This window comes from Acipenser ruthenus, chromosome 2 (assembly GCF_902713425.1).
Source record: "Acipenser ruthenus chromosome 2, fAciRut3.2 maternal haplotype, whole genome shotgun sequence".
Lineage (NCBI taxonomy): Eukaryota > Metazoa > Chordata > Actinopteri > Acipenseriformes > Acipenseridae > Acipenser > Acipenser ruthenus.
This window is the reverse complement of record NC_081190.1, coordinates 30,245,758-30,261,324: the sequence shown is the minus strand read 5'-3', so window position 1 is coordinate 30,261,324 and position 15,567 is coordinate 30,245,758. Positions and strand designations below refer to the sequence as shown.

At 36.9% G+C, this 15,567-nt stretch overlaps 1 protein-coding gene across 3 annotated transcripts in view; it reads right to left on the bottom strand.

Annotated features, from left to right (window-relative positions):
- LOC117420796 (phospholipid phosphatase-related protein type 1) overlaps window positions 1-15,567 on the bottom strand; it is an 81,740-nt gene that overhangs the window by 52,420 nt on the left and 13,753 nt on the right. Inside the window, exon 1 of one of the 3 annotated variants that reach the window (XM_034034434.3) lies at window positions 4,519-4,636. The exons of the other annotated variants lie outside the window; for them this stretch is intronic. The gene's annotated coding sequence lies outside the window, so the exon portion shown is untranslated. Of the gene's footprint in view, window positions 1-4,518; window positions 4,637-15,567 lie in introns of those variants that run through there. 3 annotated transcript variants of the gene reach the window in all.

Here is a 15,567-nt window from a genome sequence, read left to right as displayed (position 1 = left end):
TTAATCAGCTTTTTTTTCTGCTGGAGGGGAGGGGCTTTCAAAATGTGTCATCTGCTCTTACTGCACCCATAAGTAAACATGAGATCACAAAATAGAAGTAATTCATACAGGCACTTATAATAAATATTCCTTTGGTGAAATTCAAAAGACACCCTAACAATCGCATTCCCCTACTTTTGTCGTTTTAATCAACCCAATTGATGCATTACCAAAGTTTGAGAACTTTTTGAGAATATATTTATAGCTAGAAAGCCTGTATATTCTATTATAGAGCACAAACTGCCTATATTTGTAAACTTGATTAAACACGTCACAAGTGTATATATGTTAAACACTGACAAAGGTTTATATATAACACACATGATAGTTTTTATTCACCTATTCACATAAAGTGTTTAGCGATCTTAGACCCACCCCCCATCTAGTGCCGACGCTACGATTTACTGGGCCTTGGTGCAAGACTGTGAAGTAATAACCCCCCCCCCCCCCCCCAAGAAAAAACCGCACAGTGCTGCACAACACAGCACAACCTAAAGAAAACCTTTAATAAATACATCAGCAGCAAAATCAGTTAAAAACATTTTTTTTTCAACAAAACAAATGCTAACTTTATTTTAAGATGACTGTGAACAAGACAGTAATAAATCAGTATATCCAAACATTTTAATAAAGCAATTGTGTAACAAGAGGAACCAATTTGATTAATAACTCAATTTAGTTAATTTTGAAATATATTAATAGCTTCAAATTAGTCACAAAATACATTAAAACATATTAATCACAGGCATCAATTGGATTTTTAAATTAATGTTATCAAATACACAAGTTAGTACGAAAACCTTTATATAAAAAAAAACATGCATGTCAAACCCTATCCCACAGTGAATGCATTCATTACTCATAAACGAAAACATAATTCTATGAACAAACTAACAAATTAATATCCCAAAAGCATGTTTTTTTGTTTTTTTTTAACTACCGAATTTTGACCATCTGTTAGTAATATTCAAAGTTGATTGAATTTTGTGAGGCAAGAAGACTCTGACACGTTCAGCTTGTTCAATGTGGAACGTAAACAGATTTTAGCCTTTTGGCTAACAGCGATTTGGGGATGCTGTTTGTGAATTGTGGAGATTTTGTTTAGACAAAAAGTTACAAGCAGTAGTTACATCATATGTAATAAACTATAACATTAATATTATGGGTCAAATATATAAACACATCTCGCTATACAGTACAGACCATCGTAAATCAAGGCTGCGTTTATTGTATTTTGCCAGTATTGCATGTACAGTTGTAATTTATCTAGTAGAATACAGTGAATTAGCAGTACAGCTATGGCCAAAAGTTTTGCATCTCCCTTCATAATTAAATCATTTTGCTTCACAGAGTCGAATGAAACCTGTGGAATAATGCTATGTAAACATACTGAATTACATACCGCTGTGTAGTTTTCCATACTTAATGAAAAACTGACAACAATTAAAAAATGTGACATTAAATACAACTGTAAACTATTATGGCTTCCGGTAGATATTGTTCTGTAGAGAGCAATCACATGACCTTCACACTGACCCATTAACATTAGGTTTTGTTTTGTTTTTGTAATCCCAGTGGAGTAGAAGGCACCTCCTTTATTTTTTAATGTCTAGTCATTAAAGTGGGTTCAGAAAAAAAAAAAGAAAAGGACTCAGGGCTGGGATAGTAATACAGACAGTAATAAAACCAAATACAAATAATCTCCCTCAGGAAGAAAAAATAAATGTAAAAACATAATAGCTGATCGTTTTCAAGCGAGGACGTTTAATTTTACAGTAACCATTAAAATGTTTAATATATAAAATGTAATACACTGTTAGCATTTGGGATGTTCGCACTCATGAACAAAAGTATAATTAATATAAAAAATGTTTTCACCAGTTTTCAAACCAGTGATATTTGGTGTCCTAGGCAAACGTGCTCACCACTACACTACAGGCTCGTGCTTCATTCATGCCCCTCCCCAACAGTGATGTAAATACCTCACACACAGAACTGACAGCAGGAAGAGAAAATGGAGCTGGTGTAGTGAGAGATTTCTTTTTTCACATAAAAAGAATTGGCCTTGCGAAAAAATAATTGAAAAAATATTTTTCGTCAGGTCCAATCCCTCTTTCACACTTGTGAAAAAAGATGGTGAAAAAAGAATTGGCCTTTCGAAAAAAATGATTTAAAATCTATATTTCTTAACATTCTATAATATAAAAACAAGACAAGGCAGACCATCAGGTGTCCAAACGAGTGCAACCAGCCCAGATGCTGAAAAAAAAAAAAAATGAACAAGATGACGGCCTCGCGAAAAAGGAGTTTTCTCTGACGACAAAAGAATAGGGTCTGATGAAAAAATATATTTTTTCATATCAGACATCTGTCCAAAAAAAGTGGAAATCCCATTGAAAACAACAGTGGACAAAACGAACGCAGGTATACTCAGTCACTCTAGCGTCTTCGACCCCTCAAAATTCCAAACCGTCTTGGCGCAGAGAGAGGGAAAAAATTGCAAAAAAGTAGCATTTCTTTCTGTTTTTTCACTCTGTATCTCAAAAACCGCACAAGCGACTGCTACTTTCCACATTATATATTCTATTTGCAAATACATTTGGGGAAAGTAAATTAGTTTCAAGAAAGAGAAGAGATTAATGTAACAAATAAAAAAAAATGACTAAGTTAAAGTGGAATTAAGCTAAAGTGGAAATCCATAATATGAAATAAATAAAATTACACTTTAAAATAAAGTTATTTTCAAGTAAAAAAACAATAATGACATCATTTAAATATTACAGTGAGGGTGTGACCCTCACAGCATTTATCAGCTGAACTGGGGTAAAACCTGTTTAGAATGCCCTTGCAGATCTCTTGATCTACCTCTCTTACTGCTGTGCACTGGACTCGCCTGACCTCAGCACCATGTTACTGGATCCTCAGCTGATGCACTGTCCTTGCACTACTGCACTACTAATATGTAATTGGAGATAATAACTTGTTTAATGCTAACTTATTACATCCTAGTTCATATTGAATTTTAGTAGTCGTATTTGCACTTACTGTAAACTATACTGTATTGAAATATTAATCTTGCATTGTAAGCCTGTACAGTCCTGCCCTGTAACACCTAAGGTCACCTTGGATAAAGGCGTCTGACAAATAAATTATAAATAATAATATGATAAGTGTTGCCAGTCAGAATACAACAATAATAAGATTATATTGTTGCTGAGGGCTTAATGGGACCCCCAAGCCCTTTGCCTTTTTCTACCTCCCCATTAGCCACCACTGCTGGAAATTCTGTGTTTATGGAATGTATTTGTTGTTTATATTCTTAGAGCAGCTATTGCAACTGCAGTTGTTTTTTATTATTTTTTTTTTTTTTTTAAATTGTAACCTCGATTTTCTTCCCAATTTACAAATTCCAATGCTCTTTTCCCCTCACCGCAGCAGCAGTTCCCCACACAGCTCAGGAGAACTGAAGGTTCAGCGGGCGACCTCTGATCCCACGGCCAAGCCAGTTTCCTCTTTTACACCCAGGAACTTGAGATGCAGTGAAAATGTTCGTCTAGAATTCGATAAGCCTCGAACAATCCCTTTGAAGCTTGTGTTTTTGCACTTTTGGCACGTTCATAAAAAAAAAAAAAAAAAAAAAAAAAAAGAGGCTTGTATTGAGCTTGCAACTTAAACTTCTCTATTCTATGTATACACAAGTGCATACTATCAGTCACGTTCTGTCACCAACAAAGTATGTGTTTATTTTTGTTTTCTTGGATAGCACATTTCTCTAAAATATTGGAAACGAAATAGGCACGTTTGTTTACGCATGTTTGTTTTCTGGCAGTGCCGTTTTAATAAATAAAAAAAATACTTGACGCTACAGCCGCCACCATCAGTCGTATCTGATAAACAGCAAGCTAAGTCATAAAATACTGAAACCTCTGCAAGACTTTAAATGGCCAACCACCGGCAACTGCCAACATTTGAACTGAGCCTGACTGAGGGCTGCTGCAGGTTGCTAGGGTGACTGCCTCTTCACAGCTTTTGCCAACATTCTATTGGTTGGCCTTTTGGTGTGCGTAACAAATCTCAAAAGTAGATTTCACGGACAAAAAAAAAAAAGGCTACATGGACACAAAAAAGTACATTTAATAGTATTTCCACCCTTGTGCATAAGCTTGTGGGAAGCCTGTGCATAAATAGCAAGACTGTTTGTGGCACCAAAGATTACTGCAGGTATGTATACAGTTTTCTAAAATTCAAAGATTCTGCCAAGCTGTTACTTACTTATGTTATTTTTGTTATACTGTGTAATTTTGCATTGAGACAATTAAAATATATTATAAAAAAAATATATATATATATAGACACACACACACACACACACATTATGAAGAGTGGAGCGAGAGTATGCACCATTCATGTTATTCTCTCACTCCTAATGTAACCATAGATTTATGTTAATTAGAAACATCTCAATTCATGCCAACTCACCCAACAGTGTAGCTTCTAGTTAAGAAGCAGATGCAGTTATATGGTATCCTGGGACCATTTCATGAGTCAAAGCGAAGTGAAGGTTCTTGGTGCTCAAAACTGAGCTTTGTCATTCAACTGACAAATACACTGGAACTCTTGCTGCAGGCATCCTGTGCCAAATTCCTTTGACGACTGGTTATACATTCCTGTTTATGCTAATGGAGTTAATAAGCTTCAAGGGCTTGCGGTGGCTTTCATTTGTTTAATGAAATTTCAGTGGGTACTGCTGTTCACTTATGCCTGAGGCAATGTGCCTCAGTAACCCACAAAGTTTGACTGAAAGGAAAAAAAAAACTTTGGAAGATGTAAATGTATTTGCTTAAGATTCTTTATCATTTGCCCAACAATCAGTGTTTCACAAACATTAATTAGATTAGTCAATTTTTTGTTAGTCTACTTTACAGCTGGAATACAAAGCACTAGTAAACATAATTTACAAAATGAGTTGAGGTAAATAAACCAGTAAAGGCATTTTGGTGTTTGAGATTTATTGTCATATAACCGAGATCCCCCTATAAGACCCTCAGCCCTTTATATTTGTATAGTAACCTGTTAACTATTTTGTTTCCATTTACCTTGTGTAGAACCTAGTTTCTGCTATTTTTTTCAAGTGTCCATTCCAATGGAAAAAAAAACTATGCAAGAAGCAAAAGCTATACACTTTACAACACCTATTGACAGGATAATTTTGAGCTCAAATAAAAGTCGCCTTGGTTAAAGGCGTCTGCCAAATAAATAAATACTAAATACTATATATATATATATATATATATATATATATATATATATATATATATATATATATATATGTATACACACACACACACACACATATACACACATACAGTGCTCCGTCGCTATAAGGCTCTCAGTTATAACACGCCTATTACATGGTTATCTTTCCTAATGTACAGTGCTCACCCGTTATAACGCACCTCGTTATAGTGCGGAATCAGTTATAACACGGTAGGGTCGTGGCTCCCATTTGCTCCATAATGCCATTGCAGTAGCCCTTGTATACTCACTCCACTGGCTCCCGATCACCGCTCGCATCCAGTTCAAGACTCTTGTACTAGCCTACAGATGCCTTGACTAGACTGCACCCAGCTACCTCCAGATCTCCCTACACCCCCACTCGACCTCTCCGCTCCGCCTACACTAGAAGACTGGCTCTACCTCCTCTACGCTCCCCTGCCTCCAGAGCCTGCTCCTTCTCCACCCTCGCTCCGCAGTGGTGGAATGACCTTCCTACAGATGTCAGGTCTGCCCAGTCCCTGACCACATTCCGGCGCCTCCTTAAGACTCACCTCTTCAAACAGCACCTGTAGAACTCTGTTTTTCCCCTGGGACACTTATCACCCTTCCTTAAATGCGCTTTATTTGCTCTTATCGGCCCCCTATTTTACTGCATTTAATCCTGTACTTCAGAGTACTGTAATCTGCCAAGTGTTTAATCTGTAGTATTTTGTATTTACTTATATCCTGATGTAACTATCACTGACACTGTTATCTGCTGTAGTATTGAATTGTATTTTGTCACACTTGTACTTGCTTGAACCAAAGTCATTGTATTTATCTTGCTCTTAATTGTATTATTACTTGTACTGTAATACTTGAAATGTATTTGCTTACGATTGTAAGTCGCCATGGATAAGGGTGTCTGCTAAGAATAATAATAATAATAATAATAATACTCATTATAAGGCGGAACACAAATAGCACGGTCTTGTAACTATGGCTTCCCACTATAGTGTATAAAGGGTGAGCACTGTATTTACTTTTTTGCTGCGAGAGGAGCTGCGGCTTTCTCCGGAAGACCAAACGCTTCAGCCCAGCTCTGGCAGCCGTACCTGGGCGAGCCCATTCCCTCTTCCCCTCTCCCGATCCGTTCTCCTTCTCGCACTTGGTTTGCTTGTCTGTCGCTTTGAACTGAACTCCCAACCGCCGTTTAGCCAGGCTATTTAAAGTTTAAAAACTGCTAATTAAAATGATCCATGAGTGGGGATGTTACCTTTTTTTGTACAAAATATAGCGTTGATTACATGGTGCTTTATGCATGGTTAATTCATGGAACGTTACATTTTTGCTTCACTATATGTGCATTATAGAGAGGGAGTTATTTTATTTTGTATTTTAGTCAGATGTGTGTTGTTGTGTGTCCCGTGGCACCGCCCACCACCTCCGTTTACAACGCTCTTCAGTTTTAACGCTCATATTGTGTGTCCCCCGAGACCCGTGTTATAGGGAGGGAGCACTGTATATATAAATGTGTACTGTTATTTTTATTAGCTCTACAGTATTATAATAATTGGCATCTGTGTAGACTGTGGTCAATATTACAGGTCTAGAAAACGCACCTCTTCATAAATGCATTGCAAATGTTTATAAAAACATGATTTTAAGAACTTATAATGCTACTGGTCACTTTAGAAAAAGCCAAACCGAGTGTCGTTCTCCTCCACTGTACATTAGCAATATTTGAATAACAGGTTACAGTACATCTATTGTGATGAGCAGGCAAATACTGATTCCTGCAGCCTTTTGAAAACAATTGTTATGTAAATAAAAAATGCACGAATGATTTGCTCAGTTAACTCAACAAGGCAGGTCTCTCCGAAATGGGAAAATGAGAGAACGTCAAAACACTGCACGGAAAGTTTTCCAGGTAAAGGAAAAATGCTTATAATTGAACAAGAATGCATATACAACACTATCAGGGTTTTCAAAATAAGCCGCTGACTGCCGCGACTCATCGCCTAAAACAATATTTGCAACAGCTACTATTATTAAAAAGTATTACGATTACTTTTGGGATATCAGCTGAGCCTTTGGCAGAAGATGAATGGAAGAGGGAGATCTGAGGAGAAGGATGTAACATTTGTTAATGTTTATCTTTATTGAAAAGTTATTGTATTGAGGTAAATGTTTTTAAATATATGGTACACACACACACACACACACACTGTAGCACAGCGGGGATGGGGTTGAAATCCTCCCTGCAGTAAAATGTGTGGTTTTGTGTTAGTTTGGGGAAATGTAATTGTTTGATTAGTTTGTTAATTGGGGAAGGGTTTTGTTGATTGATTTATTGTTTTAATTTGATTATTGTTTAATTGTTAGTTATTCCCTGCACCTGGAAACAATTATAAATTAGGACCAGGTGCAGGGTATTTAAAGGGGGCAGTTAATCTGCTCAGGGCTGCTGAAGGAGAGACACAGGAAGGTGTGTGCTGTGTCCCAGCAGTCACAAAAGAAGTTTGTACAAGTTTTGGTATTTGTGTTACCGGTAAACGGGGAAGCCGTCCGGTATTTAGTGTGGGTCATTGTATGTGTAGTTAATGATCAAAAGAGCCAGGTGTTTATTTTGTGTTTAATTAAAAAGAATTGCGCATAAGCGCTAAAAAAATCAAAGTCTGCTGTACTGGGTCTGGCTGTAAAAGTTTTTAAAGGGCCAACGAACCCAAGCCGCAAGGTTGATGTTACAACACACACACACACACACAAAAACATAAGTGCATTATTTTTATTTTAAATATATTTAAAAATCCTGATAACTTTTGATTAATACCATAATCCAGTATTGTGAAAATAATAATTTTAGCCTAGACCCATAAATTGGCCTTGCAAGACCACAAGTTTGACATGAACAGATGGGACTGAGGCAGTGGCTTGGCTGGGTATTTTGACCTATAGGGTCATGAAACAAGACTAGTTCTTATGAGTACTCTCCCTTGGGAAACATTTAGAAAAATAATGCAATATGGGGCATTACGTGGATTCCCAAATGGAAACTGTAATAAATGTAATAGGCCTATTTAGAATATGTATATTAAAAGGCCACAGTTAAAGCTGACATTTTACCATGGTTGTATAACTTAGAATTGTTTTTTTTTCATCCACAAAAAGTTACAGGCTTCAGTACTTAAAGTAATTTTTCACACAAACAGACAGCTATTAAATCATAGTTTAAAAGCCCTGCTGACAAATAGCAGTATTATATACTGCAAGACATTCATTATAGAAATAACCATTTATGCCAAGGGGATCGATCTCATGTAGTTCTGACTTTCTGAAATACTTTTAATTTTGTTATTCCAGTTAGTCTAGTTACATTTAACGTTCTCAGATTCAACAAAAGCACTCTGGCTGGAAACTATACCTCTTTTTTCTTACATTTTTTTATTGCACAAGGCAAGCACAACGAACGGTTACAGACAGTCCAGGTTTTGTCTGAGCTGCCCAGAATATACATATTAATTTGCATATAGGCCTCCCCAACTAAACATCAGAATGTAGTTCATGCAGGATGCCTATCCCGCAACAATGCTGGTGCTCTGATTCAAATACATGGATTGTGGGAGCAGAAAACAAGCATTGTTGTAGGAGGGAACCTGATCTTGATACTCATTTATGACCTACAATGTTAAAAAAAAAATGGTGGCACAATGTACAATGGTGGTATGATGACATCACAGATCTAGACAAAGAATGTTCCATTCTGTATGCCAAAACATGTCTTAATGGTCAAGGGGGTCAAAGTCACACAGGAAAAATAGGACAAGGATTGTTATTAGTCTGACCATTAACCTCATGGTCAAGGTTATGGAATATTAGGGCTAAACTTCTGTACAGTTAGTCAGGTACAATTGTTTAAACTTGGTTCCTATTAAGTATATCCATGAAACAGATGCAGGCCCATTCTGTTTTTTTTTTCCTTTGTCAGAATAGGAGTATGATTTAATTGCAATTTTGTACATTTACACAGGTATAAATTTGGTTTCTGTTTTCATGTTGAAACTATTCATATGTAGGCATTCACATAATATCCAATTGTTTCCAATTTTATTTGCTTCCCTGAGCAACAGTAGAGTTTGAAGGTGACATTTTTTTAACTTCCTATTGCGGCTCATAATTATCTGAAGAACTCCAGAAATTATTTTTGAATAATAAATGCTTTCAAGCAGACATTCATTTAAATGTATTTGTATTAAATAATTTAAACTCCATTAAAATAACTAGAATGTTTTTGTGAACTATCTAAGGGAACATCATATCAGAGTGAATTGTTTTCAAACAAAGTAAAATAGATATGCCAAAATGCCAAAAAGATCTGTATTATTGATATGTCTACTGGACACTGAGTATAGTTTTTTATTACTACTCTATTATACCTTATTACTTGTTTTTCTCGAACATTTTCACTAAAAGCAGCATATATATTTACAGTCGCTAAGTTTTTAGCCATGTTTTAATTTTATTTTAGCCGTATTGGCTAGTTATCCCCTGTCGAAGCCTAGCGCATTGCAAAGCCTGCAACTAAATTTCGCCCTTCCCCCGGGTCTAGCACGTTCTCGACTGCGTGTTTTAACTAGCTTCAGGCATTTGAGGTAAGTAGCTGGACAGGGCTACAATTCATTATTTTGATCCCAGCTGGGATAAAATAGTATTCTATTATTGTATTTATTGTTGGAAATGTTGAAAACCTCCAGTTTAACCATGTCTGATGGACTATTTTTTCTCCAAAGTGGAAGAATAAAAAAAATATAAAAAAAGTTTGTTTTTGTATGTTAGTGCAACACAACCCACGCCCTGTCATGTGTTATGCCTTACTTATTGTACAGTAATTTATGATGAATGCCATAACTCAGGAAATAAGCCATCTCTTTTAGCCGACCTGTTAGAAACGTCATCTTTGGACAGTAAGTTTAAATCCTCCCTCTGCTATCCACATAAACAAATCCTGTGTTTTACTCTAATGCAAGGTGTAGTATATTTCTATAAGTTTATTAATAGTAATGAACTTTAAGACCCAGGTGGGAGTTTAGTTTTGGTTACATGACCTATACCCATCAGCCTGTTAGTTCTGATAAAGCCTCAAATGAAGAAGGCAGCAGTTTTCTGGATATTGTTGTGTGTACGAGTTATTACTATTTTGCACCAGGTACAAAAGACACAACACAAGGTATGAACAGTACTGCACAAAGATCAAGCACAACAATCTGCAGATTCATGCCCATCACTGTAATACAGCAGTAGAGCAGCAACAATAGAATGCAACCATTTAAGCCGGAGGAGAATGTGATCAAATATGTTGCTAGCTCAGCAGGGGAGATGCTCGTTTAGCAGATCTGGCAGAGCATTCACTTTTTGTATATTAGGGGAAGCACATTAACATTGAGCTGAAGCCCAAAGGTGACGCGTTGTGCACTGCAGCCTGTGCAACACTGATATGCTTCCCCACCTCACGGCAAAAAATCAGACTAGGAGTCTTTTCATATCCCTCAGTAGTCCACATCATAAAGCCTCAATTGGTACAATACACCTTTGTATCCAGTATCAACAAGAGGGCAATGGTTGACTGGGCAAGGATATGGCTAGTACTATACAGGATATGGCTAGTACTATACAGGATATGGCTAGTACTATACAGGCTTGGTGGATAATTACAGAGGACTTCATTGCCATACTAGCATCCAACACAACCATTTTTAAAGAATTAAAAGACCACAAACTGCTCATTAAATTGTAGCTCAAGTCCAAAAGGCAGATCTGAGAAGAATAGGCCTCAGGCCTCAGACCAGAGTATCCATTTAAAAGAACAGATATGATTTAAAACTTTCAGATTGCATGTTTTGCTGACACCTGGCATTAAAAAAGCTACCTTGCTGTTAACCAGGTAGATAATAAGTAGGGCTTGAAATTTTCGGTTTTTATTTTTTGTTCATTTTGGGGTGGGGGGGGGGGTCAGTTATTTTCGGTTATTAAAAATAAACACTTCTCAAACACATCAATTTTCAGTTTTTATAATACATATACAAATGTAACCTTACTGTGTTGAAATGAGGATGTCCACATTAGGATTTCGGCAGTGTAGAACTCTGCGCGAATTTTGAATCGCAGAATTGTGAGAAGTAACAGATTTCATTTCTGCCCACCCCATCGTATGACTAGTGTACTGTAGTAATTAATCTCAGCATACAAGTTATTTACATGTTTTCCTACGATTAAACATTCATCATGGTACTCTGATTAAGGTTTGATATTTATGTAGCTATAATAATAATGTTAATCATAATAGTAATAATAATAATATTAATTAGGCAGTCGTTGTACACAAGAAAAACTTTAATATGTATTGCAGAAGCATAACTCTACAGCAGTTTTATATTTACAATAACGTTTTCAGTTCATCACTGAATGAAACTGTAACACCAAATAAATAAATATACCATCGTTAAAATAGCTGAAATCTCACATCAACATCCACTGTATATACTCTGTGATGATCAAAAGTATTTCCCTCCCAATAGACATTTAGGATACCCAACCAGCTAGCACTTATTTTACACACCAGGGACTTGTATTACAAGGCCCACAGGGTTAGAAACTCACAAAGGGGGCCGGTTGTACGAACAAGGTCAAACAATTACCATAATGAACATTATTGTAGTATGTTGATTAAAAATATATGTTGCAGCGTTTAAAAATATAAAATCCATTTATACAAAGTCTTCCAGCTTTCTTGAAAAGATCTGCGTTTCCCTCTTTTTTCTTTTGTATTTGTTATGCTCTCATTTGTATCTAAACCTAGTAGGTTCAGCAGTTCTGGCAGATTCTACTGTACTTGCTGAAGCGGTTTTCTCCCACTGCTAATGAAAAAAAAAAAAGCCACCTAGCTAACAATTTCATCCCGAGGGCTACAGTGAAATGTACTGTCTTTAAATTGGTACTTCATAGCCAGCCAGCATTTTTGTAGATAGCAAACATTTTATTTGTGTGATCAGTGTCAATTCCAGGCGGAGCTTCATGGTCGGCAAAGTGACACAGCTGAGAGACTTTTTTCCTCTGTCATCCTGTCTGGTGCGGTCAGTGTCAGTTTCTCAGCACACAGTACACTAGTCGCTCAGTAACAAGGTGCAAACAGGTGATTGATCAATCTGTATGAGCGTGTATTTGAAGGTTCTTTGTTTAAAAAAAATGTAAATCAATTTATAACGGTGTTTATTTTTTAGCAAAATAAAATCTAAGCCTATTTTTAGGGACCCCAACTGTTGTTGTTGATTCCAACTTAGGCACTTCACATCAGGACTAGCAAGTTTCAAAAGGTACTATTCCTTTGGACTAGTAGCACAATATTGTTAGTTTCTAACCCCGGCCCATCATACAACACACTACAGGTCTGGTTCCTTACTTCAGCCAAGTAAGATACAATTGGTGGTTAGTGCCCAAAATATGGCTGACAAGTGCCGCTAATTAAGTTTGATCAACTACTCTTTTTGTAACAGCATGACATCTGCACTTCTTTTAACCCTTCATTTTACTATGATATATCCTAGTCATAAGGAGAAATGGAAAATGCAGGCCACTGCCTCCTCCTTTGTTTTGGTCAAGTCCTCTGCAAATGGCACACATGAATCTAAAACGTTCAAAGTGTGATACAACAGTAAAAGATACCTTTCAAATGATACTGTCCAAACGACACAGGGAAGAGGTCATTATTAGAAAGTATTTTTATATTTATCTTTTTTTTTTTCTTGATACAACAGAAGTAACTCAAAAGTATGCCAGCCAGCAGTACATTTTCTTAACCCTTTCGCTGCTAGGGCTATTGCTACAGTTTTATCCTGAATTTGGGACTGAATCATTTCAAAGTCAAGTTTCTCACATGTCTTTAGGAAACATAGGAAAACTATATATTGTTTTTTTTTTGCGCACACCCTGCATCTTTTTGGGGCCCGTTCTTTTCTCACTTTTTCAGTTCTGGGACAATTGTTTCTTTCCATTTGTGGGCACGGGCATGTGGCTGCAGACTCTCTTTGTTGCTGTAGGAATTGGGCAGCATACCTTTTGGTCATGATGACCATATGCTCCAACAGGTAATCTGTGAGAAAAAGCTGGAAATACTGCAGAGGGGTGAAGCTAGCAGTATCCACTTTTGGACCTGGAGTACCAATAAAGTCTGGTATGTCCGGCTATACCTGCCTCCTGGGAAGTGCAGGTTGTTCCTCAGACTCATTTTCTGGAGTTCTAACTGGAGTTCCGTGGAAGAGGGGGAATCCTCTTCCTCAGTAACATCACTGGGGGTGTCACTGGAGTCAAAGTCACTGCCAGACTCAGATGGAATCAGACCAGGGTCATACTCTGGAGTCACTGTCAGTTTCCATCATCATCCTTGCCACCTCCTCTGTCGCAACCATTTTGCGTGAAATTTAATTTACAGTAGTTACTGCAATATATAGCAATGAATAAAATAAACTTCACACAATAAGAAAAAAAAATATATAATAAAAATGAACTGTGACGGTGTTGGCACATATATAAGAAATAATACTATGGCACAAGCATTTCACACCAAAAAAAAAAAAAAAAAAAAAGTATTAGAATTGTGAAAAGAACTCTGACCTCTGAACACTCAAACAGAGCTGTACAAAATACAGAAATGTATTCAGGTCTATTTATTGAATAAGCAATTATTTTTAAGTAATTTGATTCCTTCAGTGTTATAGCAATCTCAATCGCTCAACTCACACCGCGGCACAGTGATGAAAGATTAGCTAGTTTCCAGACAATAATTGAATTCTAGAAAAAAAACAAAAAGGAGAATTCTTATAGCCAGTTTTTATTGATATTATGTTTGGTACACCATTCACATACTGTAGAGCCATAAATATTTGCAAACGTTTTTTTTTTTCGCGTATGAAAAAAAACTGCAAACATTTTTTGCATGAATATCAAATTCCACTAACAATACATGCTTTGTATATTGCAACAGGTCGCAAACATTTCTGGACCAAAACAGGTTTTATAAGTGTAATTCACCAAATATTTATGGATTTACAGTATTTCGAAAGACACTAAACTCTCCCACACATGTCCTAGAATTTTCAAAGCAATTGATCATTCACAGCTTGCAGGGCAATGCCTTTGATATACATCACATTTGGTACAATATAGGGCACACTGCAGCAATCACTAGCGATCGATTAGTTCTGAAAATAACGTTGAAAATAACATCAAAATAACATGCCAAAAATAGCCATCACGATTTGCTCAGATCAAAGCACGATCCTATATAAATACAGACTTTGGTTGCTGACTTGACTTCCTGGATTCCAGACTGAACAACAAGGATAAATCCTATAGGCTAGTTAAGGCATCAATCATGATGCATGTTTGATAGATGTGACCGGTGCACCATTCACAAAGTTTGAGAGACTAAACCCTTCCACACATGTCCTAAAATTGTGGAAGCGTTTGGTTACTCACAGCCTGCAGGGCACTGTGCCACTGACATATACTAGATTGCGTGCGGTACAAAATAAGGCAGCCTGCAGCAAACAATAGTGATTGTTTAGTTCTGAAAATAATTGTTAAAAATATGATCGAGTTTGCCTAAATAGCTCTTTCGATCCCCTAAATGTTGTAGCCATTGCGAGCTGATCAGATTAAAGCACGATCCGCAATATAATAGGAGGCTGTGTGGTCCAGTGGTTAAAGAAAAGGGCTTGTAACCAGGAGGTCCCCGGTTCAAATCCCACCTCAGCCACTGACTCATTGTGTGACCCTGAGCAAGTCACTTAACCTCCTTGTGCTCCGTCTTTCAGGTGAGACGTAATTGTATGTGACTCTGCAGCTGATGCATAGTTCACACACCCTAGTCTCTGTAAGTCGCCTTGGATAAAGGCGTCTGCTAAATAAATAAATAAATAATAATACAGACTTTAGTATGCTGACTCGACTTCCTGGATTCCAGACTGAATAACACAGATAACTCCTATAGGCTAATTTAGACATGAATCACCCACTGTTTAAATGACGTAACTGATCAACCATTCACATATTTCTAGAGATTAAACCCTCCCACACACTCCGTGAAATTTTTTAAACGATCGGCTACTCACAGCCTGTGGGACAGTGCGATAAATGGGAGGACGTACAGCATATGTCCCCTAGCACTTTAGGAGTATATTTTTAGGACGTACGCTGTACGTCCCCTAGCACTGAAGG